The sequence below is a fragment of the Cnephaeus nilssonii genome (assembly GCF_951640355.1).
Source record: "Cnephaeus nilssonii genome assembly, chromosome: 9".
Classification (NCBI taxonomy): Eukaryota; Metazoa; Chordata; class Mammalia; order Chiroptera; family Vespertilionidae; genus Cnephaeus; species Cnephaeus nilssonii.
The window spans coordinates 49,942,677-49,949,144 of NC_137080.1; positions in this window are offsets into that span (position 1 = coordinate 49,942,677).

Below are 6,468 nucleotides of genomic sequence, written 5' to 3' on the forward strand. Positions count from 1 at the left end.
TAATTCCAAGGACAAATGTGATCTTCACCAAAGAGATTGTAAACATTTAATGGTCTTCTTTTTCAGATCAAGATCAAAGGTTGAATTGAAGCCTATAGCAAGGACTTTTAAGACCAAGTTCACTGGATACACTGAAGCATACTGGATTCATTATACTAGTAGAGGCTCACTTAATGAGAATTAGGGTGAGTTAAATCCACCGTAGCCTGGGAGAAAACCAAGGTTAAGTTAAGCAATAAATGATAGTAATTAAAGATAATGAAATGGAAACACAATTATATATAGGTATGTATACACAGTGTAAAGCCAAATTCTGTAGAATTTAAGTATGATGTTCTTTATTATTAATTTTCAGTTGTTTTCTTAAGGGGTTCAACTTTTAAAATATATATATATTTTTTATTGATTTCAGAGAAGAAGGGAGAGGGAGAGAGAGATAGAAATCACAATGATGAGAGAGAACCATTGATTGCTTCCTGCACACACCCCTTACTGGGGATCGAGCTAGCAACCTGAGCATGTGCCCTGACAGGGAACCTACTTGTGACCTCCTGGTTCATAGGTTTACACTCAACCCATAAGCCACACTGGAGTTCAACTTTTATTAAATAAGCATGGAGATATGACAATGATGCTTTGATATCTGATTAACCCTACTTAGAGGAATTAGTTCAGTTTTTTCTCTAAGTCGGCATAAGGTGACTCAAGCCTGTGGTTGGCTGCCTGCTTGGAATGCTATAGTCTTTCTCGTCATATAAAGGGAAGCCCAGAAGGTGGATGCAATGGACAACTTTACCAAGACAGGAGTGATCTCATGGAGATTTAGAAAGAGTGAACATATACTACTAGTATTTTGTAATTCTAATAATAGAATTCTGAAATCTTCTTTAGACATTTATTTTTGGTATATTTATTTTTTATCTATCTTTTCTTTTTTAATGTCATTGCCCATTTCAGTAGGCCAACTAACACTACTGAATTATATTTAAAATCATTTCTTAGAACCTGTTTCATTTTTCTGAAAAATGTCTCCAATTTTGTTTTAATGCCTTATTTTTATACATGAAGTTCTTGTTCACTATAAGTACCAACAAACAAAAAATAAAAATAACCATAACATAAAATTGATAATCTTGTATGATTAATATGTGTGTGCTTATTTCCTGCAACTTTGAAAGTTAATTTCTAGAGAGCAGAGGTCATAATTTACATATTTCTTTTATTAAAATAAACAATGCGCACTGAAGACTCTATTTGCAAAGCAAATGAAACAAATATTAAAAAGCCTTCAGATATTATGTATTGAATAAAATATGCTTTAGAGGCAAAATAAAAGGGATTTCTGACTTTGTTTTTAATCATTTAACATAAGAATGGAGCATCTTTTTATATGCCAATTATTGTTGGATTCCTAAAAGAGCTGACATTTTAAATTTGATACATATAGATATATACTATGAATTACTACACAGTTTATAAGTGATGCAAAATATATGGATGAACACTTTTTAAATATATTTTATATTCATTGAAAATATTTAGTTGTGATTACACTTATTAATTTTTATTGAGATATTTTATGTCAGAGAGACAGGTTATGATTATGAATCGTTATGATTTGGGAAAATTTTCAGGTTATGTTACCATTCCATTTAGAAAATAGAAAGCAAAAGAATGAACCATGATGCATAACAAAGACAGAACATTCTAAAATTTAAAAAAGTAAAAAAGTGTCAGGATGAATACTTTTAACCATATATAACTGAAAATTTATTATATGACAAGTTTGCAAAATTATTTCTGACACAATTCTTCTTTAACATTACTGAATTTTTTACTCCTACTCTATTTCTTTTTGCTAAAACACACTTAATTTTCAATAAGAATTATGATACATTTAAAATCTTTTTTTGTTGATTTTCCAGATATTTCTTTTCCTTGAGCTTCCTACTGACAACATCATTGACAATCACTAAGGATAAAGTTTACAAATTTCAGCCTAACTTTTGAGTTCTTTATGAACATAGGTTTGTAATTGAGCCAACTTATGACCAAAAGAAAAAAAAATAGGTAGGAGATTTGTGAAGTAAATTAACTGGGAGCCAAATTCAGCCTTCTAAACTCATTTCATTTGCACCTCAGCTTGGACTTAAGCCATTAGCACAGCAGGAAAAAGCAATGGTTATGCACCAGGCCACCAGCACTTCCATGCATAAGATTTTGCAGAATGACAGAAATAATGAATGTAATTAAAACAGCATGTAGCCAAGAAAAAATAATTAGTATACAAGTCGGATGGCTCTGGGTGGCCCATGACATGACAAAACATTTTAAAGAATTTTAATAATATCCTAAACTACTTCAGTTTCCAAATAAGAGCTCATGTATTATATTTGATAAATGAAAGTTTTTAATAACTATTTACAAACTTTAGACTTAAGGTGTTCCAATTTTAGTACTTCAGTTTTAGTACTTCAATTTTAGTAAGTTCAGATTTTTCTAACTTACTCTTTAAATTACCTAAAATTACTTTATTATATTCAGGAGGAAGGAGTCATATAAATGCCCTTTGGTCATAAAATTATAAAAGTTAGTTCAGACTTTGGGGAGTTGTCACTAAGAAATTTGAAAGCCTATTTATTAAACAATTCCAAATTCTAAATTATTCATTTCTAATCATACAAACTATATTTTTTTAAAAATGATTTGAGAAATGTAGAAAGAAATCAAAATTTCCTCAAGAAAGATTGTTTGGGGGAAATTAAGTCAAGCACCACTAATAACAATGATAATTCTTTAAAATCATGGAAATGTAGTAAGATCATGAAACTGTAGCTTATTCTGGGAAGCACAAGTCCTTAAAGATAGAAAAGATGCAAATGTTATTGACAATTCTTTCCACATCTTAAATTTTTTAAAAATACTAATGTTTAAAATTAATTTTAAAGATATATATTTACAATGTAGGATATCTTTTATTCTCTAACTTAAATATTAATACAAACTCCAAACAGTTTTTATTATTTAATTTTCCCCATTTATTATCTAATTTTTTTCATTTCTCTTTTTATAGGAAAACTAAAATGACTTCTAGCCATTTCATATTTTTTAGCACAGTTTTTAGAAGTCTCAAAAATTACAATTAGAAAATAAAGCCATGTAAATTGTGAATATGAAAAAATGTGCCATGGTAGATAGAATTTGATCTGTTTTTAAGTATGAATAAATAGAGAAAATGCAAAGCAGAGGGAGAGTTTGTCAAGTGCTTGAATAAGGGATTGGGGAAGATAAAGGAAAGCTTAAGATTTGGGCCATAGATGTCTAAAAGAATAATAATGCTAGTGATAGATGTACTTATAGGACATTGTATTTGTTGAGAAAATAATGAAATTAAGATGTTGAGGTTGAAGCAAACAGGAGGCATTGAAGGTGAAATGTTAAATAGATATTTGATCATAAAAGAATGTACAAAGTGAAGCTCTCAGCAATGGCAGTTGATTGTTTAAAGGTATTATTTAATGATTTACTAATGTGGTTGAGTGTATTCTGGTATTTCAAATGATCAACACTGAATTACTTTTTATTTATTTATTTATTTATTTATTTATTTATTTATTTATTTATTTATTTTTAATATATTTTTATTGATTTCAGAAAGGAAGGGAGAGGGAGAGAGAGATAGAAACATCAATGATGAGAGAGAATCATTGATTGGCTGCCTCCTGCACGCCCCGACCAGGGATGGAGCCCACAACCCGGGCATGTGTCCTTGACTGGAATCGAACCTGGGAACTTTCAGTCCACAGGCCGATGCTCTATCCACTGAGCCAAACCTGCTAGGGTGGAATTTCTTCTTAAAAGAGAAAATTATGTACAAGGGAAGGTTTTAAAAGCATAACATACAAACATATATTGAGTTATTGTTATTATAACTATTACATTTTATATACTTCTAAACAAAACAGTAGAATTGTTTCACTTGGAACAAAATGACCAACTTAATATTTACAAATAAAATTTAAGATTCAATTCAGAATGTTTATTTGTAATTATGTCAATTATAATTGTTGAAATATCTTTAATCTTAAGGTAAGTAAAATCCAAATTTTCTCAAAAATGATTTTGGAAAACAAGTTAAAGATCACAGAAAATGAACTTCAAGGAGTGCAACATGGACCTATTTCACTGGTTCTTCCCAAATTGTACGTAGGATGTAGGAAACATGGTGGATTCTGTTCTCAGAATGTAGTTGCATGTCATTCTATCTTTAAACAATGAATGCTGTAAAACCTATTTTGGAGTCCTGCCCTCTACAACTTCACAGTCTAATGAGAGAGATTGGCATGCTGCGTTGCAGTCACATTGTTTTTTAATTAAAAATCTTGGTAGTCTCGGGATCCTATGTAACCCATGCATGCATGGTTTTAGCTCACAAGGTTCTGCCTTATATTTGGCAACATAATTTATTGCATTTTATTCTATGCTTGTATTTAGTTTATGTGAGAGAGGCTTTCTTCAGGCTGTATCTGACAGGAGACATTTTTTTGTGTGATTGTATTCCTTTATAGTAAATAATAAAATGACTATTTGTGGCTTTTACTAGTTTTCCCTTATGAATCATTCTCTTAATGTGTACTTGCTACCAAGGATTTCCGACTTTGAGTAATGTGGTTATTTTTTATTACACGGTTTCTTGTTATTTAACCTTGAAATTTAGTCAATATCTGTAAGAACAGAAATAGGCGAAGTAGGGGAATTAGTCCGCATGAGCACAGGTACCAAAGCACCTAAAAAACATGTTATTACTGTGTCTTGTTGGAACCAGTCATTTATTGTAAGTAGAGGTTTTAAATGAAACAAATTATCAGTGGTTAATGGTCTATTTGGCAGAGCTCATGGCCAGCTTTATTTTGGCCATTCTTGATTAGGATGTTGTCCATAAACAGCCAAGGGACTCTTAATTGATCATTACTAACAGTCTGCACTGTGTGTAATAATGAATAAAACTGAACCAGGAAGATGTTTTGAAAAAAATATGAGCTAAAGAGAATTAGAGTTGTCAACTCTTCTACTATGTACTGGATAAATGTGATCTAAATAGCACTTGAGGCTCTATATTCCTTATTTCAACTCTATTTCTCAAATGTCTTGGGAAAAAGGAAACTGGCTTTTAAAATGAGAGCTCTAAGAACTTATTTAGGATATTAGTAGCTACATTGCAAATATAAGGGGTAGAACACCCTGGAGTTCATCAATTGATCAACTATATACTTGATACAACTTTGAACATGCTTTTTAGAATCTATGGCTTTACTGAACTAACTACATGTTACAGTAACTTAACAAATAAGAAACATCTAGACATTATGGACAGTACAGTTACAAGTACTTCTGAATATAGACACAGACATGGCATTAAGATTAATATTTGGCTCTAAAATTAGTCTTCTTAACTCTGACTGACAAAAGTGCTCATTCATTAAATGCTAATATTCCTTAAATTTTTGAGAAAAGAAAAGGAAAGGAGAGGAAAGAAAAGGACAGGGTAGGACAGGAAGGGAAAGGAGGGAGAGGGGAAAAAAGACTAGAGCCATCTTATTAAAAATAGTTTAGGAGCTTGGTATGAAATAGTGGAAATCATGAAAACATAAACATGCTGTTTATCTTATTAGCAGAGTTTTCCTGTTATACAAAACACCTAAAACAACAAGGAATAAGAGATTAGATATAATTTTCTCAGTTTGGCTAACCACTAGTAAAAATCCATTAAATAATTTCTCATCAGTCTGTGAATAAGAAGGGATGGGTATTTATGTTACTCCACCAGGTAGAAAACTTTGCCTTAGAAATAAAATATCCATTAATTATTGGCGAAAATCCAACAAAACCCTTCACATGAAAATAAATGACTTTATTTGTCAAATGTCAAAAGTACAGGTTGGTATATACCATGTTTCTATACCTGCTTCTAATTAAAGATGCAGATGATTTAGTAAGCTAAATGATAAGCTTAAACTCAAAGAAAATTATTATAATGAATGCACTCATACTTATCAAATTAATTTCATCTATAAGGAAAATTATAGAAAAATATAAGGACACTAAGTAAGCAAATAGACCTTTCTCAAAGTAAAGAGAAATCCAATTGAACATGTTGACCTCTGTTCTTTGTAAATCCAATTGCTACTTTTAAAATGCTACTTTCATTTTTTTCACTAGTTCTTAAATAATTTCCTTGACTTAGATAAATTTTAAATATTGATGTTAACATTTTAATATTCTTATTTCTTTATTTTCCACTTTAACTTCAGTGAAAATAAGCATTTTTATATATTGAATGGTACCCTACATATGGATAAAATATAACCCTAGGAATCTAATTTATTTGTAAAATTACAATAATGTGAAATTAACACAATTTTATTTTCAAAACTCTCAGATCAAAACCAACCCAAATGACCTCAACAT